The following is a 17,460-nucleotide window of genomic DNA, read 5'->3' as shown; positions in this document are numbered from 1 at the left end:
ACTGTTAAAGGGAACACCTGAGCGTATGGCTGCTGGTTGACACCACGGTTAGCCGTTGGCTGCACCGAGTTTTGCGCGGCACCCATGATCACCATGCGTGATGCTCTTCGAATGAAGCTTGACTTGTTGGTGCCTATAACAGAATGAGTTAAACTGCCTTGATCTTGGTTTTCAAATTATCCAGAGATTGGACTGTTTTTTTTTCAGAGAAAGAATACGAGAGTTCAAGTTGGAAGGGAAAGGTGTCATGCCTACAGAATCTCTCTATGGATAAGCCAGTTGCTAATTCCATAGATCCATATGTGATCGCATGAAGAAGGTAGGAAGAACGCCTCGATTTAGAGTATTCTTTTCAGCAGAAAATAATTTTTGTGTCCTCATTTGCATGGCGTGGACAGAAATATTGAAAATGTGACTTAGAATAACATGCGTGCCGTTCACAGCGCTGTTGGCAATGTGGGAAGGGCGTTACTTGTGAGCTTTTGCTGTCATATTGGTTCATGAAGTCATTATTTTTGTGCTGCGATGCAGTAGAGTATTCTTTCCTCAATGCAAATAGTTTAATAAATAAAACGTGACACCGCAACAAGTTTATGCACAACGTCAACTGAAATAAGGATGTAATCATGCAAGGTAATGATGTAGCAGTGTCACAAATGTACAATAATATATATCTGGGGTTTTACGTCCCAAAACCACGATATGTTATGAGAGACCGTAGTAGAGTTTCCAGAAATTTGACCATCTGGTGTTCTTTAACATGCACTGACATCACACAGTACACGGCCTCAACCATTTCGCCTCCACAAAGTGCGACCGTCGCGGCCGGATCGAACCCGCGACCTTTTGGGTCAGCTGCCGAGCACCATAGCCACTGTACCACCGAGGCGGACCACGAATGTATAAAGAAGGATGACACCAGTCCTCTCTTAACTGAAGCGTTAGGAAAATTTTACAAAATATATACGAAATGGATATGTGCCAATATACTAATTATTTGGGAAACAAAGCTTATCGCAAAAACGCCATAAACAATAAGCATCATTCCGTATATTGTACAAGTGTCGGCACTCGTGTCTTCACTTCTCTGTGCCTATTTGTTGCACTGCACTGCTTCAAAATGAAATGTAGACTGACTTCCCGAGCTCTGTTCACAAGAGCAGCAGTTCGGGAGAGTTGCATGTTGTCGCTTCTCACAAATTCAGTTTTAAGGCATATTTTAAATTGAATATAAGTGAGTACTTTTGATGCTTTATATTTTGCCATGGTGTTATCCACACAAACATGGTTCTGTGGAATGAAGAAGCTTTTTTTTATCGCAATGATGCAGGTGCCCACATGGATGCCACCAGATCTGTGTGACAAGTATCGCCCACAAGCCTTCCTTTCCAAGAGATTCAACACCGTGGACGGTATCCTCGACTGCACAGAGATCTTCATTGAAACACCGTCATCTTTTCGCGTTCAAAGTGAGACGTATTCGTTGTACAAGAAGCACAATACCGCCAAGGGACTGATTGTTTGCAGCCCCAACGGATTTGTGACATTTGTCTCGGACCTAGCACCTGGCCGTTGTCGGACAAGGCCTTGACCAATCACTGTGGAATCTTAGATAAATTCACTCCTGGGCGCAGCATCATGGCCGATAGGGGATTCACTATTGCAGATGAATGTAAGACACGTTCGTTAGGTCTCAACATTCCTCCTTTTAGGGGTGGACGGCCGCAGCTGTCAGAAAAAGACGAAGAGGAAACAAGACGAATCGCAAGCGGGCGAATACATGTTGAGAGAGTCATCAGGAGGGTGAAAACCTTCAGAATACTATCACAGATTTTCCCAAACAGTATTGCTGAACAACTCAACAAAGTGTGGCAGATCTGTGCCCTGTTGTCTAACTTCATTGATTCACCTTTGCTGAAAACTACACCCAGCTGAACACTAGAAAAACTGCTTTTTGAGATGGTCAGGAAAATTTAGACATTGTCAAAAGTTAATGCCAAAACTCTTGTTTCAGTGGCTCCATTGTGTGCGTCTCTGCTCCTTGATCTTCCCGTAAAAATTTGTACAGCAAAAGCTTGTTGATTCATATCTCACAGGACCGAAAAAAATATCCGAATTGACTAAATTCTGAATTATCGAAAGTATCAAGAAAAAAAAATTTAAGTGTGTGTAATGTCAATACACTTCTATTTTCTTGACGAATAAGTAAATCCTGCACTTTTCATAAGAGCAGTTTAAAAGCAGTAATTTTCGCACTTGTGACCTTGTCTACAATGTAACCGCGGCTCACGACCTTCCTGTCTTCACTAACCCGAAACGTGCTACCCTCAAAATTAACTGGAACATTGTTCCCATACAGTTCACGCTGATGGCAGTAGTGATGCAGATTGCACCACCTCGTTTCGGTTGCCTGCGAACACTGTTGTCGCTCCTTTGCACCAACGATTGTGGTGCTTCGTGTGGGGTGCGCTTTGAGAATCGTCCGAATTAACCGGGTTGCGGCCAATCGTGACCGAATTAAGGAGGGTTTGATTCCATTAAACAACACTTATGCTGGCCGGGACCAGAGAGCGCGCCTGAATTATCTGATTTTACGAATTAATGGCTTTCAAATTAACAAGATTTTACTGTATTTATTAATATGCGAGATTAGCACTCATGTCCTAACCTCACATGTTTTCAGTTAGCTAGCACTTTTTCATTCAGACAATCTGAATACTTCTGCATGATCAAACAAGGGCATGCGCTAGAAGGAAAGTGATGTATTTGCTGTTTGTGAAAGTGATGGCACAGTGACCAGCACTTTCAAGAGACTGTCAGCAATGATGTTCAGGACTGTTCGTTGCCTAAGTGATGTCTTGCATTAATGTATCAATATGTCCTTGCACTGTTGATTGCAGGAAAGGTTACGCACTGCTATGCACGTTACGCACATGTGTGATAACTTCTTTGATATATGTTCAACCAGTGGCTGCCATATGAAAGAATTTCAGCGTACAATTAAATTATCAGTGTTCCCACACATGATCCAACAGTCTCCCTCTGTGCTCATGAGCTGCTTGAACTATGCCAGTACAAGATAACTGTGTTTACTTTGTTTCTGTCCACCTCTTGTAAATTATGCGTTAATGCCCTCTGAATAATAAAGTGAATACTCTCCTATGTACAGTTTCATTGCTTTATCTAAACGTTGCTGCTAGTGTAAGTGTCTCAACATCTTGAAACTTTAACGAAAGACAAAACCCTTCTTAGGCGCTCAAAGCGAAGACACGTTCGACCTCCTACAGTTAGGAATAAAGCTTTTTCTACGGTTTTTCTTTCAAACAAAATTACTGTTCACGTGGTTGTGTCGGTGAAGACGCAAACAATCTAACCAGTACAGAATGAGTTGTTTATTGGGGTGTACTTGTGGTGAGAAAATATATTATTCACAGTGCAGGCAAAAAACACTTGCAGTACAGAGATAGTGGCAAGACACATGCTTTGTGCTGAGCAGTGGTAATATGAGCAGGTCACATAAAAATAATCGCATGGGCTGCAGCAGATGGCAAACTTCAGGTAGCACGCAGGAACAGTTCTTCCGTCATGCCACCAAGCATGACATCATAGTCCAGTACACCAATATGTCCACATACATCGCAAGGTCCTAAGTACCATCACAAATGGTTCTCGCTATGTCGTATCAAGGTCCATAATCCAAACCAGTTGGTAGTCCTTGTGGCATCGTTGAACATTGAAGTAATGAGTGTCAATCCTTTGTTGGGTCTTGATATGCAGGAGGGCAAGCAGTCTTGCTTCTTTGGCTCATTTGTAGATAAATTGTGAGATCAAGATTGGCTTTGTTGGTGACATTTGGCCACATTGCACTGAACGTCATTGGGGTATTCCTCGCATAAACCAGCTTGAACGATGCATGTTCGCAGTTTCTTGGTTACACAATGCATTTTCTATGGAGGTGAAAATGCCTGAGGCTGTGTACTTAGATTTGGGTGCACGTTGAAGAACCCCAAGTGGCCGAAATTTCCAGAGCGCTCCACTACGGCGTGTCTCATAATCATATCGTGGTTTTGGGACATTAAGCCCCAACACTTATTATTACAGATAGAGAGCTGCTATGTAGCAGCTTTGTGCCACTCCTCGGCCAGATACATGATACATGGGATATATTGGTACCGAGGATAATTTTCTGCACACGTCATTAAAGTGAGATTACGCATAGTACATCATACACCAGCAGAATATAAATCATGCAGAAAGGGATGACAAAGAGGAACAGTAAATTTACACTGATTAAGAAAGCTGCCAATTTCCAGAGAAATAAGGCACCAGGTACTGGTCAGCAAAAAACTTGCAGCACTTCACCAGCTCAGTGAAGAATGCCTCATCAAAAAGTACAGGAACTTGCACACACTTTTCTTCACTGTACACGAAGAGGACACAACTCTTCAGACCGGTAACCCCCATTTGTGTCTGCACCTGGGTAAAATACCTGCTGCTGGCTTTGAGGCATCCACCACGCAGTTCATTCTTGCAAAATGCATCAATTCTCATGGGGCTTTTGATCTCCAAAAGGCGTGGTGCACAACAACTGCATGTAGCGATTCCGTCTGGGCTTGCCCCAAGGAAAGGATGGCTGCGGCATAAAAAAGACCACACTGCCTCACGTCGATGTCCACGTGCTGTTTATTTTTTTCAAGGAAGGCCTTCCTTGCGCTGTCTTCGCATAAAAGGCCCCGCTTCATGGCATAAGTAGCACGCACTTTCTTACCCATGATAGTGCTTAGCAGAGAGCGCACATCATGGGGCCCCATCTTTCTTTTGCACGTACTATTCACCCATGTGTACACTCTATGCGCCGATGATGCAGTTATAATTCCTTTCCGGTAATGATGCCACATGGGTGATCCACTCTGGAGCCTTGTGGCATTCTCCACAGCATTCACGTCATTAACTGTGTACTGGACTGCACTTCCAGCTTTTACAGCATCAAGCCATCGTTTCGGCATTCCTTTGTCTTCTTCAGCACAATTTGCTGTTTCTGCAATTCTCACGGGCAAGAAGTCGTTTGCCTCGAGAATGTCGGCAAAGCAGTCGAGGCCGCATTTCTTAAGATTGCCATGCAAGTTTATCAGGCTGGGTGTTTTCATCACCTTTCTGTCTGCTTTCAAAGATGAATACTGAATTCGTTTTTGGTGTCGTTCTGGTGCACAGCTGATCCTGTCGCAGGTGTCCTTGGAAAAGACTACATTCTCAAAATCTTCCGTGACCTTCCTGGGGTCTCTGGGGTGGTACCCACTGTCTTTCTGTCTCTGTGCACGAGAGAGAGTCTGGCACAGATGCCAGATCATGCTGTGCAATGTACATTAAACCATACAAGACACAGCAGATGTGCTTGCACACTGCACCTTTGCCTGCAACGCAGGTGCAGCTCCCCGAAACTACCTCACCATCACATTTATACAACTTGATGGATGCCTTGTACAGGGTCCTAGTAGTCATGGAAGCTAGCACTTCTGCACGTACAACGGTCTCTGCACCACTGCCTTCCAAAAACTGCAGCTTCTGCAAATGTCCTGAAGTGAAGAGGCGTATCCCAGCATCTCGATGTTTTTGAGCACCTTTGCTTTCTATGTACCTGCATGAAATATTATAATGTCAGCATATGGTGTGCAACTATTGAGTGCAGATGTACACCTGGAAAGATAAATAAAATGAATAATACCATTTTTATGGAATTGCAACTTATAACTGGAGTTCAAGAACTGTTCTGAAAGATTATAATTGTGTGGTAAATGACCCCTCAAGCTTCATAAAACAGTATCTCTCTCTCTCTCTGCCTTTGTCACAGTGTACTGTGCTGAACAACTGAGTTAATGAATCAATCCAGCTGGTAAAGCATAAGCGATAACAAGCTACTGACCAAGGACAAGCACCTACCCGCAGCTCAACACTGCAAACCAGTTATATATCTGCAATCATAGGTCGGCAAAAAACATGGAGCTCACTCAGACTCACTCACAATTTATATATTGCGCTTAGGGCTCCCTCAGGCTGAGGCTTGCCAAAATTTTTCCTGAACTGGACTCACTCACACGAAATTTTTTTTCCCAACCGGACTCACTCGTACTCACACTCACGAAAATTTTTACTCCCCCGGACTCACTCAAACTCAGACTCATGGCTCGATCTGAGTCTGAGTGAGTTGGACTGAGCTGACTCATGAGTGAGTTTGCCGACCTATGTCTAGAATACACTAAAAGCAAACTGGGAACACAGAAGGCAAACAATTTCTGTCAGAGTGAAAGCTCAATCCTTGAGAATGTCTGAAACGTCAGCATTTGACGCAGCAGCGCTTCAGTAAATGAGAAAAGACCAGTGTGAGGATTTTTTATTATGTCACAGACTTAACTGGCTTACTCCAAACTCGCAGTGTGCTGGCAGGTTTCCACGTGCCTTTATGAACTCTCACATTTTTGAGGAATGCTGAAGGATTAAGTGGAATCATGCGCGTGTGTCAGACACTGTTTGCTGATAGTAGGCCTCCCATAGTTTGCGACACATTCTGGTACTACATGACAGGACATTACCTGGCATGTCCAGCAGATTTGGAGCACTCACTCGTTAAGCAAGCTTATATTTTTGCAGTGTGTAAGTGCAGTTTTATGTTGCACACACTGACTGTTTGCCGGATGCTTTCATGACCTGCCCCTTTTTGTAGGTTTATTATGTAGTTGTTTTTTCTCTTTCTGTGCTTCCAGTTTTGTTTGTGTTCAAATCCTTCCTATTTGTCATCCCTTTTTTTTCATCTTTGTAGTAAAATATTAAATTCTTGCACTGCACTTTTTGTATACAGGTGTTTGTTACTCTGTAACCTCCCTGAAAAATGTCCTTGTGATGCTACAACAGGTCCAAATAAATAATTAGGTAATGATATGTGCCATGCAGATGTTTATACCACTCTGTGGATGTGCTTGCTGAAAATTCAATGTCATTTAAGTCAAGCTGCTGCGTGCAAGAGCTGAAAGTTAACGAATGCTGTCTGTCTTAAAAGCCCCGTGGCATTCAAAAAGTTGGCACATACTATTTCATATTTTCGTTATTGTTCCGAAAGGCTCAGATTATTTCTACATTCATTGCCATGTCATAATTTTGCTTCTCAACGTGCTTGAAGGAGAAATTTCATAGGTGTTATTTGTCAACAAACATTTTGTGGTGGCATAATCACCCTAAGAAAGGTTACTTATGTGTTCTGGCAAGGGGACGCACTGAAAAACAAGCTTTAACCCATGTCTCGGCTTATTTATAAATTGGTTCCATTTTAACACAATGTTGTACATACCTATAGATGTGTTCTTTTCCAAAGAATGGGTTCAGTGACTTGTCTGACTGGTCCACTTTTCCTGGTTGTCGGTTATAGGTCTACATGCCATGATCACGATATACAGGCCTGCGACAAAACAATATTTAGCATACTGCAACCTACCATAGTCAAGTGCTAACACACTTTTATGAGCTTGTCATATAATAAAATTTCATAAGCCAAAGGTTTATATGGCGTGATTATTCTTACTGTTTCAACCGTACTCTTAGATGACCACACTACGAGGACCAGCACACATGCAGCTAACTCCCACAGCCATATGCTGCTTAAAGTGCTAACTTGGTCGTCTTCCACAAACAAAGCTCCACTGAAAACGTAGCTGCTTTTGGAAAGTGCTAGCAACAAACTATCCATACACAATAACCATCAATGCAAAAGGAATGATGATGCAGCACGAACGCGGCACGAACTACGGTTCCGTAAAATTTCAAGTGCTTGGGCGAGCACGTTTTTCCGTGAGCGACGAATTTTTCTTAGCCCTTAAAGCACATGCCATCAGTGGCTAGCTACCCATGATAACCGATGCAGCACGAACGCGGCACGAACTACGGCTCCGTAAAATTTCAAGTGCTTGGGCGAGCACGTTTTCTCCGCGAGCGACAAATTTTTCTTAGCACATTCCAGTCAGTGGCTAGCTACCCATGATGACCGATGCAGCAGAGACGGCTGCATGATAGCGAACTAGACAAATCGGCATTTCGCCACCCACTACACAGGCGTTCTCGGCTGCGCGTCACGATAATCTAATATGTAAAGCAGCCTTTCCATTTCCTATATTTCTCCTTGTTGCGTATCGCCTGGGTGGTGGTCAGAGCGACGGTACGTAGGCGCGCGTAATCGGCGGGATCAGCTGACCGCTAAGGGCGCATTACAAGAACGGCAGAATCGAGCGCGCAACACAGCGACAACATATCGGACCTGCACTTCCGTGCGTCTTTACTGCTCGGTTTTTCAGTGCTCGGAAAGCTCCAACTGCACCACACTCGGAATGTGTTTAGCAAATGCCCGTCGCTAATGCAGCGAAATACGATCAGCGCGATGCTTCTCACTTCCGCGAAGCAGCCCATACAGCCTTTGGCAACTACCTTTACATTGCCTTACGTTGACTACACCACTTACATAATCTAAACGTTAACTGACGACCAGCTCAGGGTCACAAACCTCTCTGTTTCAGAATAAATGCACGGAAAGACCACGCCGGCTCGTCGGTTTATGCCGGGCCGATCCGGCCGCTACAGCTGTGCAATATAGCGTGATATTTTATAAACTACGCTGTAAGAAAGAATAAGCTTCGTTGAAACACTTACCTAGAAGGTCTGAGTAGTAATGTCAAGCACATGCGATGTTGATCGAAGTCGATTTTCTTCACACGGCGCAAGTTGATCGGAGAGTCCTGCAAACCGCAGCGGCACAAGCGCTCCGAGAACTACAACTAAGATGGCGGCCGGTCAGTCGTCGTCGAGCTTGCGCATGCGCAGTATGCTCGGTGACATCGGTCTATTGTGCGTGTCGTATAAGACGGGCGTAAAAAGGGGGCGGTAGTTGGACGTTTCAGACATCCCCCCCTCCCCCTAATTTTGCAATTTTGCATGTGTATATATACACGCACACACGCAAACGCAGGCACGAACGTGCATGTGCTAAGGCACATTTTTTTGTTCATTGTTAGAATACCATGTGGAAATTGACGTCATGGTGAGGGGTGGGGGGGGGGTTGGACACCCCCCTCCCATTCTTCCCCGAAAGAAATTTCTGGCTGCGTCATCGTCGGATACTATGTGTCGGAGTGGGTATGCTCTGGTATACATACAGACGACCACCTTAATTTATTCTGCTTGACTTTCTTTTCTTGGCATTGCATCGCATTTCCTGGAACCAAGCCTCGAATGATTCTGGCCTTAAACTGCAATCTTCTTGAAAAAAAAAAAAATATCGCGATAGGAGGAAAGAGGTAAGCGCAGAAAAAGGCCGGCAGGTCCCACTCATTGTGGAAATCAATTTCATGCAAAGCAGTCAGCTGTTTCCTATGAAATTGATTCTACCACGCTTGACTAAAAGCGAAAAAATTTCGGCATGGCAACTCGCAACCGGAGCTACAGCTCCGGACATTGTGCTGGGCCAGTGGGGTCGCTGAAGCGAAGAATTGTCCGGCCATATAGAGCGGCCCGAGGGCCCATCGTCATCCTGCTTCCACGTGCCCCCACGGCCTCCCCTCCCCCTCACATGCTTCTTTCATGAATCAAAAAAGTTGTTTGCCTACCTACCTGGGCTGCTTCTTGCTGCCTGCTTCGCGTAAAATTGATTCCCACATTGCGTGGGATCTGCCGAAAGTTGGGAGGGAGCTCGCGCAATGCGATAGAAAGAAAGAAAGAAAGGAACGAAGGAAGAAAAACAAAGCGAAGAAAAAGAAAGAAAGAAGAAAGAAGAAAGAAGAAAGAAAGAAAGAAAGAAAGAAGAAAGAAAGAAAGAAAGAAAGAAAGAAAGAAGAAAGAAAGAAAGAAAGAAAGAAAAGTAGTAGGTCAGGCGCGCACATGCCACGCTTCGCTTGCCCTTATTTTCTCGGCAGAGAAAGGACTTCTGATTTTGTTTTTCTTTTCTGCAACATTTTTGCGGGCAAAAAAGTATCCCGTAATGCACATACAGGGGTACACAAACAAGAATACAGATTCAGGAATAGTTTTCTTTCACTTCGGTCATCCTACCGCTCCGCTAATACATTTATTAGCTCCTGCATAATATTGCGAAAGACGTTACAGCGCGATGAAATTCTCAACGTGCTGTAACATGTAATCAAGGAATGGCTGGCCGCCCCTAAAGAGAACTGCGGGTGCTGCACCGGCCATGAGAGACAGCGTCCTTCGTCGGCAGAGGACTGCCGCCGCGATTTCTCCCGTCAGTGGCATCGGGAGCTTTACCCCATAGACCACCCAACGCTTTGCCGTGCTGCCTGAGCGTCTGACCGGCGGCGCGCCTTTGCCTGGCTTCGGTCCCAAAAAATCTTTATTCACCCTCTGATACAGGTCGGCTCAGTTCCGATAGAAAAACAAAAAAAAAGGTAACGAGATGCTCGTGTCTTGCAGAGTATCGCTATATAATCGATACATCGTAAAAGTATTTCGCTACTGCGACACAAATACAGTTTCAATCCATCTCGATAGAGGAATACAAAAACTCAAATGTATCTCGAAGATACTATCGCGATACTCTTGCATCGCGATATTGTTCAGCCCTTTTATTGGATTTGAAAGGCTAAAAATATACACGACTGTGTAATACGTACATGTGACGCCTCATTTGGCGCAAACGATCAATACGCGCCAGCACTGAGTCGACCTATTTGCCTACATATTATTAGTGATCACTGTGATCTCCTATGGAACGATAACGACTCTTTCTTCAGATGCTCGCTTTATCGCTTTCACACTGTTTTACTTATTTCACATAGCGTATTTGACGTTGCATTGAAGCCGTACGCGTGAACCACTCCTGCAAAAAAAAAATGTACAAGAGTTACGCACTTCGCATGTGTAAAGCCGAGGTATTCACGTGGCACAGTCAGGTGCAGTGGTGTTAAAATATCCTATATGGTTTGCTTGAACCACTCCAGAGATTATGATTCGCCCGTTCCTCACCTTTTTACTTACTTATTTATTGGACGCCTGAATCTAATCTCCTCTCTTCTTAAACCTTTGAGACGCTATGTACACAATTGTCATTGAAAAAGTTACACCAACCAACGAATTATAAAAGTAAAAACTTCTTTTACTTTAAAAAACCCGACGTTTCGGATCCAACTCGGATCCTTCCTCAGGGGTGACTGTGGGGGGCCAGAGAGCAACAGAGTTTAAAAAGGAAGGGAAGAGCCTTCCTCTCTTTAGGTCGGGGGGTCACGCTTGGTTTGAATGACGTGCCGTAGTCCATTGAAATACACACTCGGCAGCGCACCTGCAGACCGGTTCACGTTGCCGGGTGTTGCCTGAATGTGCCAGGACTCCACAAAAAGTCGTTTGAGATAATTTGCCTCGAAGTCGACGATGCGGGAGTTGTCAAAGGCGATGCGGTGGTCGTTCACCTCGCTATGCTCAGCTAGCGCACTCCTTTGTCTGTCGAAATTGCGGACGTCGTTTCTGTGTTGTCGCAGCCTTTCTGGGAAGTTCTTCGTTTCCCCCACGTATGAAGCGCCACAATCTGCACAAGGAATAGAATAAATCACTCCTTGCGCTTTTTCCTTGGGCTGTCTGTCTTTTGGGCGCGGGAAGAAGCGGCCGAGTGTGGAAGTTGGCTTGTGCGCAACTTTTATGCCCTGCTCCGACAAAACGCGTGTGAGCGCTTCGCTGGTACCCTTAACGTAGGGAATGCAGACGCGGACAGGCCTGGGAAGCGACGAGTCATCCTCTTGAAGGGGTCTGCGGGGGCGGGCGTGGCGGCGTGCAACCCTCTCAATGAAAGCTTTGGAGTAGCCGTTCTTTAGAAGGTCGCATCTGATCTTCCGTTCTTCATCCGTCCGCTTATCATCCGACGAACAAACCCTCCGTGCACGTGTGAGTAGTGACGATACCACCGCTGATTTATGGTGGAAAGGGTGGTTGGAGCCAGCGTCGAGATAGCGACCGGTGTGGGTTGGCTTTCGGTATACCGAGAATTGCAGCAAACCACCCACCCTTTCCACGAGGACATCGAGGAATGGCAAGCAGTTGTTTTTTTCCCGTTCCACGGTGAACTGGATGGCCGGCTCAATAGAGTTCAGATGGGCTGTGAAGGCGTCTACGGCAGAAGTTTTTAGGATACAGAAACAGTCGTCGACATACCGCAAAAATATTTTTGGGGTGATGCCGGCCGTCTGCAGTGCTCTTCCCTCCACTGCCTCCATCACGAGGTTTGCTGCCGTTACAGACACAGATGCCCCCATTGCAGTACCAGTTAGCTGTTTGTAGTATTCTCCGTTGACGGAGAAGTACGTGCTGCTGAGACAAAAGTTCAAAAGGCGGCTCAGCTCGTCGACGCTCAGGCCTGTTCTTGCCTCGAGGTTTTCGTCACACTCCAGCACTTCACGCGCTGTGGTCACTGCTAATTGGACAGGTATGCTTGTGAAGAGGGAGACTACGTCGAATGACACGAGGCACTCATCTTCGCTTCACATCTTCACATCTTCGCCACTTCGAGCCCTGTCGAGCTTCTTACACAGGATTCTGGCCCCTCTCGTGGGAAACACGCCGACGCACGTGAGAAACAGCAGCCATTTTGTTGAGATTCTCTCCCCGATACCGATTTGCGAAGATGAGTGCCTCGTGTCATTCGACGTAGTCTCCCTCTTCACAAGCATACCTGTCCAATTAGCAGTGACCACAGCGCGTGAAGTGCTGGAGTGTGACGAAAACCTCGAGGCAAGAACAGGCCTGAGCGTCGACGAGCTGAGCCGCCTTTTGAACTTTTGTCTCAGCAGCACGTACTTCTCCGTCAACGGAGAATACTACAAACAGCTAACTGGTACTGCAATGGGGGCATCTGTGTCTGTAACGGCAGCAAACCTCGTGATGGAGGCAGTGGAGGGAAGAGCACTGCAGACGGCCGGCATCACCCCAAAAATATTTTTGCGGTATGTCGACGACTGTTTCTGTATCCTAAAACTTCTGCCGTAGACGCCTTCACAGCCCATCTGAACTCTATTGAGCCGGCCATCCAGTTCACCGTGGAACGGGAAAAAAACAACTGCTTGCCATTCCTCGATGTCCTCGTGGAAAGGGTGGGTGGTTTGCTGCAATTCTCGGTATACCGAAAGCCAACCCACACCGGTCGCTATCTCGACGCTGGCTCCAACCACCCTTTCCACCATAAATCAGCGGTGGTATCGTCACTACTCACACGTGCACGGAGGGTTTGTTCGTCGGATGATAAGCGGACGGATGAAGAACGGAAGATCAGATGCGACCTTCTAAAGAACGGCTACTCCAAAGCTTTCATTGAGAGGGTTGCACGCCGCCACGCCCGCCCCCGCAGACCCCTTCAAGAGGATGACTCGTCGCTTCCCAGGCCTGTCCGCGTCTGCATTCCCTACGTTAAGGGTACCAGCGAAGCGCTCACACGCGTTTTGTCGGAGCAGGGCATAAAAGTTGCGCACAAGCCAACTTCCACACTCGGCCGCTTCTTCCCGCGCCCAAAAGACAGACAGCCCAAGGAAAAAGCGCAAGGAGTGATTTATTCTATTCCTTGTGCAGATTGTGGCGCTTCATACGTGGGGGAAACGAAGAACTTCCCAGAAAGGCTGCGACAACACAGAAACGACGTCCGCAATTTCGACAGACAAAGGAGTGCGCTAGCTGAGCATAGCGAGGTGAACGACCACCGCATCGCCTTTGACAACTCCCGCATCGTCGACTTCGAGGCAAATTATCTCAAACGACTTTTTGTGGAGTCCTGGCACATTCAGGCAACACCCGGCAACGTGAACCGGTCTGCAGGTGCGCTGCCGAGTGTGTATTTCAATGGACTACGGCACGTCATTCAAACCAAGCGTGACCCCCCGACCTAAAGAGAGGAAGGCTCTTCCCTTCCTTTTTAAACTCTGTTGCTCTCTGGCCCCCCACAGTCACCCCTGAGGAAGGATCCGAGTTGGATCCGAAACGTCGGGTTTTTTAAAGTAAAAGAAGTTTTTACTTTTATAATTCGTTGGTTGGTGTAACTTTTTCAATGATATTTTCTTCCCAACCAGACAGAACGCTGTCAAATGTTCACCTTTAAGTACACAATTGTGTACACCACTTCTTTTTGCTATTTTTGTATCGACTAGGGGCTAAGAAAGAACTTTGTGTGAATTGAACCTCCTGCATAATAAATTTGTCTTCATTCAACTCCGTTTTGCAGAGTACTGCTGCATGCGATCACTTTGCTGAAGGCACTGCCATATTTGACGAGTCATCTTGAAATATTTGCGCAGGCACACGGGGACACAGAAGAGACGCACACAGGGGCGCAGTCTAACAACTGGTTTATTTTTGAAAAACGTTCACTTAACAACCCTCAGAACTGCGCACTCTGATCACAAAAATTCATTTGAAATACGCACATCGCGCATCTTATCACATGCTGATTGAACAGCAGACAAGAGCGGAATTTCCTTCTCAAGCAGGGAAACAGATGGGTGCTGACACACTTATCTTTCAGCCTGTCAATGTGATAGGCCTCCATTATTTCTCTTGATGTTCGGTTCCAAAAACCGTTTTGCGGTTCCAAAAACGTTTCTCAAAAATAAACCAGTTGTTAGATTGCGCCCGCGCGTGTGTCTCTTCTGTGTCCCCGTGTGCCTGCGCAATTATTTCAAGATGAATATGTTCCAACTAGGCCGAATCGCAGTTTTCCTTCAGTTTGACAAGTCGTTCGACGTGCCGCTTCCCCATAACCCACGTCAGAGCGTATGATTTTTCTTCGTTAAACATGTACACAACCAAAAACGAGTTTGCACTATATTTCCAGCCTGAGATTTCATCCTATTTATGCAAAAACAGAGCATGAATGGCTTTACAATAAATATATATTTAATTACAAGGTAATTCGGAACGATTGCTATGGCACACATAAATGGATGTATTATGACAATATTTTTCTTGCAATATACTATCGAGTGCCTTGAAATAACATTGTATCGATTTGACGCATTTGCAGACAGTTCTTCGTAGGTGGCGTTTGAAGGGGTTAACATCTCTCTTTCACCTTCCCCAAGTGTGGTGCAGTACACCAGATGTTTTGTTTTCAATTAACCTCCTTGCCACTGCTCTGTCTCTCGATATATATATGTCGTAATTAAGAAAGTTTAATTAACATTTTAAGTAGTGAAGTTAGGCGGTTATGTAAAATGGAAACATTGAAGCCCTTCATGCGAAGAACCCGTTGCAGCTTTCAGATTTTCGGAATTGCAAAGTCATGAAATTCACTCCGATTCAGCAGCGAAAGCGAAACCGATACGCGGAGGAGCTCAAGTGCCATATTCTTTTGATACGTGCAGAATGAGTGAGCTTCGTTATATCAGCCATCAACTGACTTCGCTGTGTGGGTGTGCAGGCTGCGCTTGCAATGATAGCACACATGGCTCACATACATAAACGAACGCGGGAGAACTACACCTCTGGAATCGTTGTTTTGAACAGTGACGTCATTCCGGTCGTCTGCTTGTTGCACTCATCGGTGCTTCGGTTTCGGTTTCGCTGTTGAATTTGGTTGTATTTCGTTGCGCCACAATAATAGCTAGAGGCCCCTGTTATCTCAAAACTTCGATGGGTTCTTGGCAGGAAGAACTTCAGTTTTCCCATTTGACATAACCACATAGTTCTATTAGCTAAAAGCTAAGTAACCTAAATATTTAATTACTATAACAAATTATACCATTTTTCATCTTAAGATGCCTGCCGCGGCAAAAAAAAAAAACCAATTGTGACGGCAGCGAGCAAATATCACATTTTTTCCGATTTTTGAGAAAGTGAGACACATTTCTTGAAACACCCTATATATATATATATATATATATATATATATATATATATATATAAAGCATACTCACGTAGTACGGTTCGTATGTTTCCCATGAACTGCCGTATGGCGCAGGCATCGCGTAAATTAAAATGTTCTTAGTCTTGCATCTGATTAACGGAAAGAGAGAGAGCATAAGAACAGAAGAAAGGCAGGGGGGTTAACCAGGGCTTAGCCCGGTAGGCTACCCTGCACTGGGGAAGGGGGGAGGGGGAACAAGAGGTATACAGGAGGAGAGAAAAGTCCCTCTTTCAGCTGACGTAACAGTTCCGCGTTTGACATCACAAACGGCAAATCAGTCCGGTTCGTTGGTTGGTTCGTTGCAAAACTTGATTGAGGCCCTGCAAGGCGCGCGTTAGCGCGCAGCGGCCGACTCCCACGTCGGGACCGGTATCCCTGAGAAAACGCAACAACACTTTCGTTGTCTTTCGCAACTGTGATGGGTAGCCCCATGGTCCAATATCTTCTCGACAGCGAAAGCGCTTCCGCCCAGTTGATTTAGAGCAGTGCGGAGGTGAATCCTCTCGCTTGCGTATGTCGGGCAGTAACAAAATACGTGCTCAAGAGTTACAACGACGGCACAGTCATTGCCCTCCGCTTGAAGGCCATCTCAATCCTAAATGAGTAGGCGTTGGTCAATGCTACACCCGGACGCACACGGCACAACACTGTATCTTCCTCCCAGGAAATACGATGTAGTAGCCGCAGTCATAGATATGGGTCGAGAGAATACAACCGATGGCGCGTGAACTGTGATGTTTGCCACTTTTGCAGTGTAACGTTCTACGCCAACCTACTTAAGTATCCAGCCGCGTCAATCCTGGATAAAGGTATAGAAATAAGATTTGTTTTTGCGTGTGCTTTTCTGGCAACTTGCGGAGAGAAAGAGTCCGCTTGTCGCGAATGCTCTTGGAAGCGCGGAGGATGCTCTCACTTCCTCAGCGGTGTTCACACGGGGGAGCAATCTATTTTTGTGAAGTAGATACTCGCGACCTTCAGGTCAGCAGCCTTATTCTACTATGAGAAGAAGAGAGAGAGAAAGGAGAAAACTTCGCCAAACGACGAAGCTAACGAATTAGAGTACCCCTCCTAAAATCCATATTATTCACTCCAATGGACTGAGCTTTTTTAAAAATCATATTTTATCCGCCAGACTGCTGGCCAATCCGCATGAGTTGGCGGGTGCCAATATTCCTTGGAGCATCATCATCATCCACATGGACATACCTGTTATGGCTATGGCTACTTCCCCAATGTACACGCTCAGCAACCAATTAATGCCTACAGTTTACTATACATTTATTCTATACTGTCAGGGTTTCCCCTCGTCATAGGGGAATTACCTCGAACATTCACTGTGGCAGCTTCGACTTTCCTATTCAGCACCGCAACAGTGTGGCCACGTTTCCCGCGCGACAAGCGCGGACAGTTTCGATATCGTATTTAAAATTCCATGATGAATATTACACGCAACTTTCGTCAGTTAAACAAAAAATTGGCATGCCGTAATTTGTCGCGTACTGCAGCTTTCTAATATAGACAACGTCCCTAAATTCAAT

General features: G+C 45.6%; 1 pseudogene; it reads right to left on the bottom strand.

The window, feature by feature from the left end:
• Positions 1-3,981: 3,981 nt before the first annotated feature.
• On the bottom strand, positions 3,982-7,535 carry LOC125758779 (uncharacterized; annotated as a pseudogene).
• Positions 7,536-17,460: the final 9,925 nt, after the last annotated feature.

The sequence above is a fragment of the Rhipicephalus sanguineus genome, chromosome 6, assembly GCF_013339695.2.
Source record: "Rhipicephalus sanguineus isolate Rsan-2018 chromosome 6, BIME_Rsan_1.4, whole genome shotgun sequence".
Lineage (NCBI taxonomy): Eukaryota > Metazoa > Arthropoda > Arachnida > Ixodida > Ixodidae > Rhipicephalus > Rhipicephalus sanguineus.
This window is presented reverse-complemented; position numbering and strand designations above follow the sequence as displayed.